Below are 16729 nucleotides of genomic sequence, written 5' to 3' on the forward strand. Positions count from 1 at the left end.
GCCCCTCCTCCCGCGCCAAGGCGCCGCGGACCTAACTTCCCCAGACTCCGCGGAGGGAAGCCCTGCCCGGGCCGGCACCTCGGGGCGGCGCGCGCCGGGGACGGAAGTGGGGGGAGCCGTGGCCGCGCCTTTGTTAGGGCTCGGGACCCCGCGGGCCCCGGCGAGCACCCCGCCGCCGCCGCCGCGGCCGGGGACGGGGACGGGGACGGGGGGGACGGGGGGGACGGGGGGCGGGGGGCGGGGGGCGGGGGGCGGGCGGCCCGGGGTCCGCCCGCCCGGGGACGTCCCTCACCTTCCTGCGCCTCCCCCGCGCCGCGGACTGGCCGAAGCGCGGTCGCCTCCGGACGGCGGCGGGCGGCCCCGGCTCCTCGGCAGCGCCACGGCCACTCCCCGCCGCGGCGGGGCGAGAGCACTGGGCCCTCCTCGCGGGATGACTCACGGCGCTCCTCACCTGGAGGCTCCAACAAGTCCCCTCCCCTGCCCTCCCCTCCCCTCCCCTGCGCCGGCCCGCGCGGCGGTCGGAAGCGCGCGCCCTCTGCCGGGCCACCCGCGGGATCACCGCAGGGCCGGGGCCGGGGCCGGGGCCGGGGCCGGGGCCGGGGCGGGGGCGCGGGGCCGGGGCGCGGGGCGGGGGCGCGGGGCCGGGCCGAGCGCCCGACCCTGGGGCCCCCCGCGCGCGGGGCCGGCGCCCACCCCCCGTCGCCGCCAGTGCCCAGCGCGCAGGGCCATCCTGGCCGCCGGGTCCGCGCCGGGCAGACCCCGGGACAGGGCGGAGCCGGCCCCGCGCCCCGGCCCCTGGGCGCCCGAGCCCCCCGCCTGCCGGCCAGCCCCGCCCCCGGCCGTCCCGACCGAACCCGCCAGAAGCGCGTCCGCACCCGCGTTCGGAACGCCGGAAAGGCGGTTTCACCAAGTGCGAACAAAGTTTGTGTCTTCCATCTCCGCAGCCTCCTCCCGGGCGGATTAGAGGCGGAGGGGAGGGCGGCGGCTGCCGCATCTGCCCCCATCCTCCCCCCGCGTCCCGGCCTAGGAAGCGGCCCGGGGGGCTCCCGGCGCATCCGCAGCCCCGGGCCACGGGAGCCCCCGCTCCGGCTTAGGGCGGGAGGCCGGGGCCGCCGAGCCACGCACCGGCGGCCGGGAGCAGCGGCTGTGCGAGCGACTCGAGCTGCCGCCGGAGCGAACGCACTAGCGGCAGGTGGGCCGACCCCCGCCCTCGGTGCTGAGCGAAACTCTGCACGGGGCACACGCAGGGGCACACGGAGGGGCACACGGAGGGGCACACGGAGGGGCACACGCAGGGGCACACGGAGGGGCACACGGAGGGGCACACGCAGGGGCACACGCAGGGGCACACGCAGGGGCACACGGAGGGGCACACGCAGGGGCACACGGAGGGGCACACGCAGGGGCACACGGAGGGGCACACGGGGGCCCGTGCGGGGCGCGCCTCCCACCGGGCGCCCGCACACCCGTACCCCACTCACCCGCTCGGCGCGCCGGCCACGGCCCCCACCCGCGGGGCGGGCCCCCAGCACACGGCCCCGCGGCGACGCAGGGGCGGCCGCTCCGCAAGGGCGCGGGGCGGGCGGGGAGGCGCGCACCGGCGGGGTCCCGGGGACCGCGACGCAGTCCCCACGCCCGCCGCTCTCGGCGAGGGCCGGCACGGTCCCTGCAGCAGCCGGAGGGAGCGAGTCGCCAGGCAGGACGGGCCGACCGGGAGCCTCCGTCCCCGAGCGCGGGCGCGGGGCAGTTCTTGCAGGGCCCCCGGCTGTCGGCCGCCGGGCGCTCTGAGTGGCTCGGACCGCTCGCCAGGCCCGCGGGGCGGCGCGACCCACCCCCTGGGCGCGCACCCCACCCCCTGGGCGCGCACCCGCCCTGGCCCGGCCCGGGGACGCGCGCGCGCACGCGCCCGGCGGCTCCGGGGCTCCCGCGGCTCCCGCGGCTCCCGGGGCTCCAGCCGGGCTCGGGCCGCGCCGCCCGGGGCCCGCAGGGCGCCGCTTACCCGGGAGGCCCGGAGTGGCCGCTCCGAGTGTGCACCGCTGGCGGGATGAAGCCCACCGACGCGAGCGAACGTCGCGGTCCCTGGCGCTCCGGGCAGGTTGTCTAGGAGACCGTGGAAAAGTCTCGTCACACACACACATGCCCCGGCCCCGGCCGGGGACGCCTCCGGACCGGGGACCGTGCCCTGTGTCCGTTCTCAGCCTTTACACGGGAGCCGACCACAGTCCTCCGAGGTTTGTTAAGGCCCGGGTGGCTCTTGCCTCCCCTCCCCCCTCCCCCCCTCCTCCTCCCCTTTTCTGATTCCCTAAATCTAGTAAGGGCCCCAGATTTTGCGTTTCTTACAAGTTCCCGGGTGATGCTGAGGCCGTTGCGAACGTCAGATCGGTTCAGGCTTGTGAAGTGCCTGGTCACCTGCAAGGCAGTAGGTACATTCATGCTTGTTAAATCCACTTGTGCTATTTATCTGTTGCAGTAGCGAGTGTTCACGCTTCATGGCTTTCCAACCCCGGCCGCTTTTCTCGATTTTCCTCTTGACTATGCACCAAGCTTTTGTGTATACCGGGCCCCCATCAGAAAAGCAACAGGTGAGTATATTAGTTTGCTAGGGCTGCCTTAACAGAGTACCACAGTCCTGGTGGCCTTAACAACAGAAATTTATTTTCTCACAGTTCTGGAGTCTAGAAGCCTAAAATCAAGGTGTCGGCATGATTATTTCTTCTGGGGCCCCTCTCTTTGGCTTGTAGATGGCCATCATCCCTTATAAAGACACCGCCTATGTTGGATTTTAGGGCCCACCTATAAGACCTCGTTTTAATTTGATTTCTTCCTTTAAGATCCTATCTTTGAGCACAGTCGCATTCTGACATGCCGTAAGTCAGGACCTCAACAGATGAATACAGCTCAGCCCGTAACTGCGCTTCACTGCCTCTAAGAACCTAGAACAGACCCTGAACTCTACCTTCCCACCCCTATGCCTTCTGTAGACCCACGTACGATGGCCAAGTGCTGTGCTTCACAGCTGGAAGAGCTTAAAACCTAGTAAAGAAAACACCCTCTCAATTGAGCGTATATGTTCCTCTAAAAGACAACATCCAGTGTGTGAAATGAATACTGGGAATCTGTCAGGAATCTGGGACCTCCTACCCAGCAAACATTTCAGAATGAGCTTTTTGTGAATGACTACCTAGCTATCACCTCTACCTGGCACCTGTGTCATCTCCAGAAGTCTCCAGAAGGAAGGACTGTATCAAATAAATACACTAAAGACTCTTCATTCCTCCTGCTATCCGTGAGAGCTCCACACTTACCCGAGTCATGAGAATGCCTGATCTCCAGCAAAATAGTAATTGTCCTAAATTAGGGGCCTCATCCCCAGTCTTCCGATTCTGTCCTAGTTCATATACTTTGCCTTGTAGCTTTCTTTGTCTAACAAGCCAGATCAGACTTTTCCCCGAGCCCTGGATCCAAATGGCTATTAGATCACCATAGTTTCAAATTCACCATATCCATCATTGAACCCTTCCCCTCAACCATGTCTCCACCTGCTGCATTCTCCATCTGAGTGGATGGCCCAAACACCACTCTAATTATGCCAGCCAGGAATCTGGGAGCCATCTAGGATGTGACCTACTTTAATCTACCTGCTACTGTGTCCTTAATGTTCCTCAGAGGCCTCCCCTCTTCATTCCCACCACCATTACCTCAGCCAAGGCCCTTTGAACTATTTATCCTCTGGTGTTTGATACCAGACTCCCAACTAGACCCTCTGTTCCAGTGTGGCTTCTTGGCCAGCATCCTCTACACTGCTTCTCCAAGCATCTTTCAAAAACAAACCTGGTTATCCTCTGTCCTTCTAAAACCTCTTGATGGATTCCCTTCATGTCTCAGGAGAAAATTCAAGCTTCTTTGCTCACCTCCCTCCAGAGGCTCACTTTTGATCATTTCCCCATCCATATTCTTCCCTATAGTCAGGGACCACTCAAGAGCCTCCATACTTTCTGAACACAAATACTCATAACTTTCTTGGTCTAGAGAGAAGGAGTCATCCACCCCTTTCTGAATTAGGGACCCCCTTGCTTCTCTCAAAGCACTCCATGTGGGTCTCAGGCATAGCTGTTAGAACACTGGGGCAAGATTACTAGGTCACTTTTCTGTGTCCTCCATGAAGCCATGAGCTCCTGAAGGACGAAAACGTCATCCATTCTTCATGTGTTTGAAGTCTAGGTTGGAGTTGATGCTTAGGGAAAAAAGTTTGCTTTAAGGAATGAATTAATTCTTAGGAATTCAGAGGATTTGGTCAAACCCAACATTTGCCTACAAGTACCTTACTTGGAGCAATCTTCAGTTTTCTGACAACACTTGCTGAACACTTTTTTAAAAAAAAAAGAGTTATGCTTTTATTTATGAGAGACACACAGAGAGAGGAAGAGACATAGGCAGAGGGAAATGCAGGTTCCCTGTAGGGAGCCCAGTGAAGGACTGGATCCCCAGGATCATGCCCCAAGCCAAAGGGAGATGCTCAACTACTGAGCCACTCAGGTGTCCCACGTGCTGAACACTCTTAAGTCACCCCCTGTTTGAATTATAGATTCATCCTTTAGGATCTCTAACTTCTATGCTTCCTAAATACCCAGAGTTCTCTAGAGTTTTTCAAACTGCCAGTCAGGAGATCAGTTTTTGTGGTTAAAGAGGAGTATTTTTGTTTTGTGAAATCAAATTAGAGTTAAAACAGTCAACTGCATCCTACATAGTAAATATTGTTTTCATGAAACTTTTGTTTTCGTTAACTGTATTTGCAAGGGGTATGTGCATGTGTGTATGTGTACAGGGCTGTTGTATCATCACATTTATTCCTCCCTTTGGGTCATGGTCAAAAACTGGCACAACAGTATCTTAGGCAGTGCTGCAGCTGTGCTCACCAGAGGACACATTTATGGAGTCGTTAGAGAGGGTGGTGTTAAGCAGAGAACATTTTCTGGAAAGTTATTCAGAACCACTCTTTTAATCAAGGAATTGGCAGAATGGAGAGTGAAACACAGTCGTCCCTCAACACATAGTAGGCGCCCCGTAAATGCTTTCATTGACTGGTGTGTGCATGGAGATGGGGGAAACAGTACAAGACGTGTGTGGGAAGTTCTCCTGGCTGGAGTCTGACGGAGTACGAAGAAATGAGATCAGTGACACAGAGAAGAGGGAGAAGCCTGGTTTGTCGCCAGACATTGCTGGTGTTCCCTGAGGTTTCCAAATATGAGCAAGAAGTACGGTGACATGGGATTTCCTAACCCGGTTTCCGTCATGGATGTTCCAAAATCAAAAGTATGTTATTAACTGAGCCTTTGCTGAAATAAAAGTACCACTTTCTCTGTGCTGGAGTTGGAAATACAAGAAGCCCACAGTGATCTGTAGGGCTCAAAGCAATGTGTTCAGTTCAAGAGTCAGATTTTCTCATCTTGATAGTCCACTAGTCTGGAAAGCCTATTGTAAGAGGGGCAGAAATGAGATAGGATTATGTAACAAAGGAAAATAACAAGTGGCCCTTATAAAACTATAACCTTGAGAGTTATGCCAAGCATTTCCATCCATTTTGAATGCCTCCAACCAAGGAACCTAGATCCAGCCCACAAATATTTAGAAGGCAGTGTTCTTGCTCCCAGGTCTAAAGCTTAGAATCTGTTAAAGAAGGTTGTCATGTAAATAAAGAATAAGTATTCCTACTCTTTTTTTTTTTTTTTTTTTTGCTTAAGTCATTCTGGCCTGGGCAGAATAGAAGAATAAAAAAATTGGGGCCACGGGAAGATAGACAAGATTTTTAAAAAGAGAGAGAAACGGGAAACCAGAGATAGCCAAAATTACAATAAGAAAGAAATTCTAGAGGACAACTTCTCTACTCTCTAGCTTCCAAGTATAAAGACACTTGGCCATGAGTGTTATTAATAGAATTATATTTTGAATTTGGAAGATGGACAAAATCTGAAAGAAATCAGACTGTGGCAAGCATGAGTTTTAACAAAACTTTAAGATGGATTCCAAATTCTATTCGGCTTTAGGGAAAAACAAACAAACAAACAAACAAAAAAACCCACAATAGGATGGGTTAGGAAAAAGAAAATGTGGCTTTGAAAAATCCCTGGAGGCTGGAATATCCTTTGATATTATTTAGAACACTGGTCATGTCTCAACTACCCAAACAACCAGAGGGATGGCAGTTGCATTTTCTCCCTGAAATACAGAGAAGATTCTTTATCTATATTTAATCCCCATTCCTTATCCTTTGAAATTTCACAGTTAGAAAAACCATAGTTAATACCTTGAAAATTAGCAGCAGTTTGGGTAGTTACTAGTAGAGGAGTACGTGACCAAATTTTCCCACAAAAGTTGAAAGTAGAGGTGGGGCAAACTCGCTTAGCAAAAGCTGCTCATCTCCTTCAAAGTAGCTGCTCTAGGAGGCCATGTGGATAGTTCCTTTGTGCTGCTGCCTTCGTGGACATGGGCAGCTCTGTTTTAAAGAGTCACATTACATTGGTAGTGAACCTTCATCCCTTGACCGCTTGGTTTTGCCTTCTCTCTGCCTTGCCTGTCGCTTCCTCCTGGCCTCCTGTCAGCTGCAGACTGCATCCCAATCTGGCGTTGCAGTTTCCTGCCTCTCCAGCCTCTGAAGGTTGCAGAGCCAGCCCAGTTGGGTGCAAAGCTGTGTTACTTTAAGCTTGTTAATTAACCTTTCTGTTCCTCAGCTTCCTCACCTACAAACTGGGGTAATAAGAGAACCCCCTTCTTAGGAACTGTTGTAAAGAACTTTGGACGATATTGCAAACACGGTAAGTGGGGCATAAATGTCAACTATTGTTCTTAGTTATTGCAAGTGAAAACTTCAGCTGTAATTCTCTTAGCTGATCACTTATTGAATGAGAACCCCTGGGGCACCTGGGTGACTCAGGGGTTGAGCATCTGCCTTCGACCCAGGGCGTGAGCCTGGAGTCCCGGGATCGAGTCCTGCATTGGGCTGCCAGCATGGAGCCTGCTTCTCCCTCTGCCTTTATCTCTGCCTCTCTCTCTCTCTCTCTCTCTCTCATGAATAAATAAGGAAAATCTTTAAAAAAATAAAATAAATTGAATGAGAACCCCTTCGGACTTTGCCAGTGTCATGGGCAGTCTGTGGACATGGGTGCGGCCCCTCCTTGCCTCTCATGAGCATTTCACTTGTATGTTGCAACAGATTTTCACCGAGCTTCTCGGCCCCTGTGCCAGACAATAGGTAGAAAGTTGTAGGCTGGCATCTTTGTATTTGAGATAACAAAGGAAATCATTTGCGGTCACCAACAGGTGAAGTCTGAGGATGTCAGAGTTGTATTTCCCATGCTGCCTTTCCCATCAGACTGTAAGCCCCTTGCAGGCTGACCTCCATTGCCTTGACTAAAGGGAAACTTGCTTTGTCCAGGGTTTCCTTTCTAAGCAATGCCCAGGATCCCCAGAGTTGCTTAGCTAATATTCTGCTACATGCCAGGGCCTGGACCCAGGTGTGTCTCATGGTGCCTTGTGACAGCATTTAAGCAGAGGCATAAAAACAGAGGTGCCAGGGGGTACCTATAAGAGATGAAGTAGTGACTGCCACATAGAAATTACCCAGTGAAGAAAGACAGGAAGAAAACCTTGAGAAGATGTTCTGCTAGCATTCCAAGGGTCTCGTTACATGAGCTGTTTGCTTCTGAGAGAAAACATTCATTTTTATGCCAGCATAAAACCACCTGACTGACCTGGAAAATACCATCTCTACTTGCTGCAGCATTGGATCAGGTGATTGTTTCTGCCTCCACAAGACAGATGCGAGCCCTGGGGTGGTCCACTCCCTGCAACTGGTGTTCACTGCAATCATGATGGACAGACGCCACCCCAACAGCAACCTGGGCTACTTTGAAAATTTCCTGAACTTCTCTAAAGCCTATCTGACCCAAAGCCTATATGCCACAATTCAAGCCTGTTCCTTCCAGTTCTATTTCTGGGAGAGACAGCAAACAGCTGGTTGTTGATCAGTGCTGTGGACAACAATTCTTCACGTAGCTGGAGGTCCTCCTGATTCTATTGTGTTACTGAACTGCTACAGAGAGAGCACATTTCTTATCATTCCACTCTGTTTATTAAAAACAACCCCTTTGTCTTCCTTATAAAACCTTGCCTCACTCTAAACCAGGATTTTATTTAATATGGCAGGATGAAAAACAAGTCATTCTCCCCTTCAGGATGAACTAGAACAACACAGGAAATAAAAGACTACCCATGCAGTCAGAGGCTCACAGAGCCTTTTCCTGCTGAGAATATTGATCTAAGACGTGCCTTCTGACTCTAACCTGATATGCCTTAGAGAAGATGACTTGAGAAAAAACTTAAAGAAACTAAAGTCCAGTAAATTAAAACCAATCAGCTTGCGTGGCCATGGCACAAAGTGCATTGCAAACACTCGGCCTGATCCTATGGAAATAAAAAAGCCTCTCCTATGACACTTGGACACCATCTGTGTGCAGCAGCTCAACAATTGGGAGGTTTGCAATTGTGCTACATGACTGTCTCATGACCTGGTCTTGGAAACTGTAGTTAAACCCAGAGGCACATCCTTCAAGAGGGATCAGAGAGAACCAGCAGGAAATCTGCACTGAAGACCAAAATCTGGGGTTAATCATGGGTCTTAAGAAGAGTGCCTTATTCCAGACAGTGTAATAGATCTTTCCTAAGAGATTAAGAGTTTCAGAATAAGTCAGCAGAATGCACATGTTGCCAGGGCTCATGGCTAAATTTGGTGGTGGTGGTGGGAGGGGGTGGCAGATGGGTGTGGTGGCGGACCTTAGACATTATGCACATATTCTGACTGTTGCCACTGCTGGTTTCTTGCCACCCATGGTGCTAGGTGTCCCAATTCTGCTCCTTCCCCACTCTGTATGTATACCCGAATGTTCCTGATCTGAATGCACTGCCTTTATTTCTCTAGGTCAACAGGAAGATAGCAGTATTGTTAGGTTGCTGTGGCTAAAAGTAACAAAAAATTCTTTTCCTGTTAGCTTTAAGAGAGAGGCTTCATTATGGAAAGTCCAGAGGGTTTTAGGGTTCACTCTATCCAGTGGCTCTAGGTCTGTGGTCTTTTTTTTTTTTTTTGAGCTTCATCTTCAAGCTGATGGCAAGAAGATGCTCCAGCTGGTTTCAGGCCTCAGAGTTGTGCTTGACAATATCCACAAGACAAAAAAGAAGTCTATTCTAGAAGCTCTTTAAGAAGACTGAAAATGAGTTTCCCTTGAGCCTCCAGCAACTTAAAACCTCTGTTTGAATGCCAATGGCCTGAGTTATTTGTGCTCATTGCTAAGATAGTCACCAGCAAGAAGGGTGGAAGTGCCCTTTGACCGGTCAGGCCTGCCCCCCATGTCAAGGTTGTCAATCATATTCTCCTTGGAGCTCCATGACTCTGGGCAGGGGGAGAGAGACCTAAACAAAACTGGGGTTCTATTATAAAAAAAAAATCATAAGAATGCTGAACAGGCAGCTACAATGTCTGCCATAGGATACATTATTATAATTTTTAATAATAGTAATAAAAGCTATGATAATCACCATGCTGTCCCCAAATATTCTGCCTCCCTGCCTTCTGAGCATATGGTAGTATTGTACTTCTTGGCTCCCTCATGGGGCCATGTCACCGGATCTGGACAGTGACCTATGAACTAGAGTGGTATACTTGACTTCTGAGCCCATGCACTGAATTGTCTGTACTAGTTTCTCCTGATGGTTCTTTTCCTCTGCCCCAGGAACCAGTGACACTTCAGATAATGGCTGCCCTGACAGCCTGTGTCCTGGAGTCAGGACAGTGCAGAGCAGGGCCTCCAGGCCACTGGCAGTGGACAAGTGACATGATAAAAAAAAAAAAAAAAAAAAACCCTTTGATATTTGAGCTAATTTGTTACAACTGCAGAAGTCTTGTGTACTTTGTTACAATAACTAGTATCTATTCAGTGTTGACTACGTTCTAGGCATGTGTCACTAGTTCCTGTGGATATGAGACATCAGGACTGGTAGAGCCTCCATCCTTTTACCCACAACACCAAAATGACTTTATTCATAAGCATTTGTACTAACTGGCCTTTACCGAAGAGGTACCTGAGTACGAATTGCCCCACCACACAATGGATAATTGCCCTAGGGATTTGGAGGCAGACAACAAATGAGTTTTGGTGTGTGTGTGTGTATGTATAGGGGCCATTAGAAAGAGATGGAGGGGGACGGGCAGCCTGGGTGGCTCAGTGGTTTAAATGTCTGCCTTCTGCCCAGGGCGAGATCCTGGAGTCCCAGGATTAGGTCCCATGTTGGACTCCCTGCATGGAGCCTGTTCCTCCCTCTGCCTGTGTCTCTGCCTCTCTCTCTCTCTCTCTCTTTCTCTCTCTGTGTCTATCATGAATAAATAAATGAAATCTTTAAAACAAAACAGAAAGAGATGGGGAACATTCAGGTATACACACAGGGTGGGACTTCAATGAGAGGACAGAGGGGCAAAAATGCTACTGGAATAAAATTATCTTTTGTTTCAGCACATCTTACCATCAGTGCACTAACTGCATCATTTTATTCCAATTATCTTTTTAAGGATGTTTTTATAGCACACAGCTTGGTGATAGAGATAATGTCTTCCCTAGAATAGAGCAGATTTGCCTACCACCTTGGAAAGTGGAGACAGTATCTTTCCCTGAAGCAATGGCAGGTATATTTACAATCTAGTATAATAAAAATAATATGTCCCTCTAGCAAAGTAAATGTGTCTAGTGCCCATTATAAAAAATTCAGGTTCCCTAAACCCAGGGTTCCTCTCCTGGAATGCAACTCCCTATATGTGTAGCTGTCATTGCCTTGTGGGAATTAACGCTTGTGGTGTAAAAATTCTGATATGCTAGTTAACTGCTATTGCTATGGGTAACGCAGTGTCCTTTGTCTCTGACCCAGGAGTCTTGTGTTCCCTGGAATCACTCACAAAACTGTGGTAGGCTCGCAAATGGGGTATATCTCATACGTGATTGTTTATGGATAGGTAACATTCCAAAGTAAGTATGTAGATAGGCATTAGAGAGAATCCTTGCTTATGGAGACTTTACCCAGAGAAAGTAATCATTTTCCAAGTAATATTCTTTATATTCCTTTCTTAAACCTTGCTGACTCAGATCATTAAAACTCCCAAGGTCAGGTATGGCCTTTGGGCTGGATTACAGATGTGCACAGCTGCTCCCACCTACTGTCACCTGTTAAAAGAACATTTCTCTGCAATCTTGACATCTACCTGAGAATCTAGGCAACTGGCTTCTGAAAATAAACCATACTGCTATCCTAGAGCATCACTCTCAGATTGCCCAAATAAAGCTTTGTCTGCTTTCTGTTTTCAAATATCAGGAAACCTTGGCACTTCAAGTTTCCAAATTAAAAATTAAATCTGCTCAGTGAAAATCCTATTTGAACAGAGAGCAGAATTGATTCTAAGGGTTTGGTATAAGCTTCAACATCTAACTTATAGTATGTCACCTGCCATGTCCTAATGAAACAAACTTATGATAGACAATCAGGAATCAGAGCAACAAGTTGTGTAGAAGCTCTTCATATCTAGTCACACATTTCCCCCCACAATTCATGTCACAAGTTATATATGGGATATGGAAACACATATATTTTTACCATTGCAGGAAACAAAGACAAGGGATGCCTGGTGGCTCAGTGGTTGAGTGTCTGCCTTTGGCTCAGGGTGTGATTCTAGGTCCTGAGATCCAGTCTCGCATTGAGTCCCCGAAGGGAGCCTACTTCTCCCTCTGCTTCTGTCCCTGCCTCTCTCTGTGTGTCTCTCATGAATAAATAAATAAAATATTTAAAAAACAAAAAAGAAACAAAGACAAATAAAACACTGTGCACGTAATTGAGACCTCCAGGCAATAATCTTTAGATCTATCCAAGTCACTGAGTCAGACTTCAATGATTTTTTTTTTTTAAATGAATCTTCATTGTTTCAAACTGTCAACCATATCTTATCTGGATCTATGAGATTCAGGGGAAAATTTTCTCTCAGAGTAAAAATGAATCATCAATATGGCATTTCTGCAAAGATCTCTACCCATTTACTTTCAGGTATTAAGTTTTTTATTCATTACTGCAATCTTAATAATTTACTGAAGGCTTCCTAATGTGCTAGGCTAAAACAGATACAAACCCTGCTCTTAGAAATGTTCACACAAGAAGGGTTTAATTTTGAAATATGTTAAGTGCTATGAAGAAAAAGTAAATAGTGCTTTGAAAACTTATAGTAGGATCCCCAACCACTTCCAGGTGGCTCAAGGAAGGCTTTCCCAAAGATAGGCATCAGAGCTGAGATCTCAAGGTTTTTGTTTTGTTTTTTTTTTAATTTTTATTTATTTATGATAGTCACAGAGAGAGAGAGAGAGAGAGAGGCAGAGACATAGGCAGAGGGAGAGGCAGGCTCCATGCACTGGGAGCCCGACGTGGGATTCGATCCCAGGTCTCCAGGATCGCGCCCTGGGCCAAAGGCAGGCGCCAAACCGCTGCGCCACCCAGGGATCCCAGATCTCAAGGTTTTAAAGGAATTTACTGCACAAAGAAATTGGGGATGGAATAATGATGATGAGGAAGGTTAGAAGATTATTCCAGGCTAACATAACAGTATGTTCAAAGGCCTCGTGGCAGATGAATACTTGCTACTTTCAGGCCAATGAAAAAGGTCAAGTCCAAAATTTGTGACAATTTGAGCTATAAAATAATAATAGCAGCAGATTATAACTTATAGAATAAAATACGTATCCATCAGTCCAAAGTGATAATCAACAATTGAATAAATAAACAGGGGAGGAAAGCTCTTCCTTACAGTAGAATCCCAACTAATAAATTAAAATGGATGATGGAAATAGAAAGTCACCTTTGCAAAACAGCACAGTAATAATGGTCACATGAAGGAATCATCAACTGATGATAAAATTGGTAAGTAAAAGTATAATAAGAAACAATATTTACATATATTCAAAATTTCTCTTTTCTTCACCCTCCCTCCCTCTTTCCAATAAAAAGTAACTTTACAATAATGAAACTTGGCTGATACCATCTGAACAAGGGCTCAAAGGTAAGTTAACATCACCAATAATGAGACATTGACATCACATGCCTCCTGATATAATACACTGAAAAGAATGCAACATCACCTCTGTGATAATCTTGCCAAATTATGTATAATCTGAATTTAACATGAGAAAACATCAGACAAACCGAAATTGAGGATTATGGTACTAGATAACTGCCCTGTGTTCTTCAAGACTGTAAAAGTCATAACTAACAAAGAAAAGAACAGGTCACTCCAGACAGGCGATGAAGGAGATATGACACTCACATGCAATGAGAGGTTATTGATGGGATCCTGAACCAACTGTGGAAATCCAAGTAAGATCTGTAGATTAGTTCCTAGTATTGCATGTGAACATTAATTTCCTGTTTTTGATAATTACACTCTGGTTAGGTAAGAAGTTCACATTTAGGGAAGCTGGGTAAAGGGTACATGGGAAATCTTGGTAGTATTTTTGCACCTTTTTTTTTGTCTGTCTGAAATTATTTAAAAATAAAAAGTTAAAAAAAAAAGAAGGATCTAAAGGAAAAAGGGTAGGGCAGCTAGAGCATAGGAAGTGAGAAGTGGCTGTTGAGGTGGACCAGCTTGAGACTACACAGGGGTTTATTTGTAGGTGATGTTAGAGATTGAGTCTTGACTCCAAGAGTAAAGAAAGACATTGAAGAGTTATAGGCAGGGCAGAGATTACATTGTCTGCAGTGGGGTAAATGGGTGAGAGGCAGGCTAGAATATGTGGGGGGATCAGTAACAGGACATTGCAAGCGTGCAAGAGAGAGGCTGCTGCCAGCTTGGTCTATGGTGATGACAGCAAGAATGGATGAATATGAGGAGAGTCTAGAGGTATTTAGGAAGTAGAGTCATGGAGTGATGTGGGTGTGAAGAATGACTGGGACGTGGGTGTCAAGGATGATTGTACATTTCTGGCTTGCCCAGCCAGAGAAATAGAGAAGCTATTCACCAAGAGAGAGCAAACACTGAAAAAGGTAGAGATGTCATGAGTTCAGCCTTGGGTATTTTCAGTTTGAGTTCCTGTTGGTGGACCCAAACATAGATGTCAGGAAAGGCAGTTGGATTTTAGGGGAATGGAGTTCAGAGGCAAAGTCTGAGATGGAGATAAATGATGACCGTTGAAGCAACCTGTCCCTGGAATAGTGGGGGAGAAACAGGCAAACAAGATAGTTGTGATTTATCATAGAAAGTACAAAACTTGAGTTATGATTAAAGTTCCATGTGAGCAGAAAAGAGGGGCAGCTACTAATGTGGGGAACTGAGAATGGGTTTCATAGAGGAAGTGCTGTTGAGATGAGCTTAGAAGGATGGACAGGAGTTTATTAGGCTAGTGCAGAGGAATTTTGGGAAAATCTGCATGAATAGTCCTATATTTATTTAACTGATAAGCAAGTCAGCCTGACAGGTCCTGCTAATAGGCAGTAGCTGTTAGTCAACTATGTGGGTGCTATAATGCAGAAAGAAGGCAGTACATTTTCTGTTCTCCAACTGATCTTTCTTTGCCAAAATATTGGGCATATTTTGAACTTTATTTATAATGTATGAATGTTCCAGAGTTTTTCTTATTTCTCTCCTACAATGCTCCTCTCATCAAGAGTCCCCCCCAAACTACAGAGCACTATAGACTGTTTCCAAGGTGATTAATCACTCATTCAAGTGTTAACTTTTGATAACGACCTACTTAGGCTATGGCCCTTGGGGCATTTCCATGGCAATAAGGGGTTGAAGCACTCTCACCAGAACTTGTTGCAAACTATAGGACTTTAGCTTTATAGCAGGCATTACATACAGGTTCAGACTTTTCTTCAGAGCCCCACTCTAAGTACCCATAGTGCAAGTGACCCCATGTCATTTAGAGCTATTTCCCACCCCCACATATCTTCCCATCAATAACTTGGCTCAAGATCACAGTGGTTATCAAAGTGGGAATAGAAGAGAGGATACATGCCTGTAGATTGAGTATCTAAAAGCTTCTGGTGATTCTGGAAAATTGCCAAGAGAAATCTGAGAAGCTTAGGGGAAGAACTTTTTCTTTTTCCCCCAGGTTTGTGAGCCACTGCCCAAGAACCCTTGATTCTTTTTCTCACAGAGTCAGGATTACTGAATTTGGCACTCAATGAGCCAAATGACCGAATGGAGAGAAATACTATGTACCTGGATTGGAAGATATTGTTTTCATGTTAGTTTTTCCCAAATTGATCTATAGAATGAATGCAATCCCAATAAAAATTCTAGCAGATTTTAAAAATATATAAATTGACAAGCTGATTCTAACATTTAGATAGAAATGTAAAAGATATGTAATACCTAAACAATCTTAGAAGAGCAAAGTTGGAGGACTTACACCACCTAATTTCAAGATTTACCTTCAAACAATAGGAATCAAAACAAATCGGTATTGGTGTATGAATAGACATCTAGTTTGAAGAATCAGAATAGAATCCAGAAGTAGATCCACACACACAATTGATTTTTGACAAAAATGCCAATGTAATTTAATGGGGGAAGTGGTAATCTTTTCACGGTTCCAGTCATATATACGTATTTGAAATACATATGATAATGTGCTTATAGCAGAATGCTTAAGAACTCTTCAATCTTATTGATAGAAAACAATCCAATAAAAAAAATTTTGAAGAGACATTTCATACAGGAATGGCCAATTAGCACATGAAAAGATGTTCGTTATCATTAATTATCAGGGAAATGCAAATTAAAAGCCAAGGAGAAACTACTACACACCTATTAGAATATCTAAAATTAAAAAGACACACCAAATTGGAAGCCAATGTTGGCAAGGATGTGGAACAATGGAACTCTCATACATTGCTGGTGGGAAAGAAAATTGTGCAACCACTATGGAAAAGAGTTTGGCAGTTTCTTATAAAAACACACTTTAAAGGATAACACCCAGAAATCCTATTCCTAATATTTACCCAAGAGAAATGAAAACATATGTCCACAGAAAGACGTGTAGACAAATGTTCATAGAAGCTTAATTCATAACAGTTAAAAAGTGGAAACCTTAATTTCATCCATAGGTGAATAAACACACTGACGTATATTCATGCACTGAAATGCTAGTCAGCCATAAAAACAGAATGAACTACTGCGATATACAATGACGCGGCTGGATCTCAAAAACATGCTGAGTGAAAGAAGCCTGACACAGAAAGAGTACGTACTGTATGATTCCATTTTTATGAAATTCCAGAAGAGACAAATCTAATCTACAGTGACAGAAAGCAGATCAGTGGTTGCTTGGAGCTGGGGGTGGAAGAATTGACTGGGAAGCAACACAAGGGAATTTTCTGAGGTGAAGCAAATGTTCTGCATCTTGATTATAGTGCTGGTTACTTGGGTGTATAAACTTGTCAGAACTCATCAAAATGTACATTTTAAATAGATACATTTACTGAATTAAGATTATACTTCAACAAAGTTGACTTAACAGAAAAAAACATTTAGTGAATAGAAAATACTATGCTACACAAATATCAAACTGTGAGAAGACTACATATAGACAGGGAGAGAGGAACTCCTGGGAACCTCAGCCTGTAAAAGGTGCTCACCATAATGATGACCCCA

The 16729-nt window shown here is 46.9% G+C and overlaps 1 protein-coding gene across 14 annotated transcripts in view; it reads right to left on the reverse strand.

The window, feature by feature from the left end:
• The window catches only part of SVIL (supervillin), a 230818-nt gene extending 229020 nt beyond the window's left edge, over positions 1 to 1798 (reverse strand). For 12 of the 14 annotated variants that reach the window (XM_041766422.1, XM_041766421.1, XM_041766420.1 and 9 more), the window contains exon 1: positions 293 to 419. The gene's annotated coding sequence lies outside the window, so the exon portion shown is untranslated. Of the gene's footprint in view, positions 1 to 292; positions 420 to 875; positions 1027 to 1481 lie in introns of those variants that run through there. The other 2 variants (XM_041766406.1, XM_041766407.1) reach the window with 2 other exon arrangements.
• Positions 1799 to 16729: the final 14931 nt, after the last annotated feature.

The sequence above is a fragment of the Vulpes lagopus genome, chromosome 8 (assembly GCF_018345385.1).
Source record: "Vulpes lagopus strain Blue_001 chromosome 8, ASM1834538v1, whole genome shotgun sequence".
Taxonomy (NCBI): Eukaryota; Metazoa; Chordata; class Mammalia; order Carnivora; family Canidae; genus Vulpes; species Vulpes lagopus.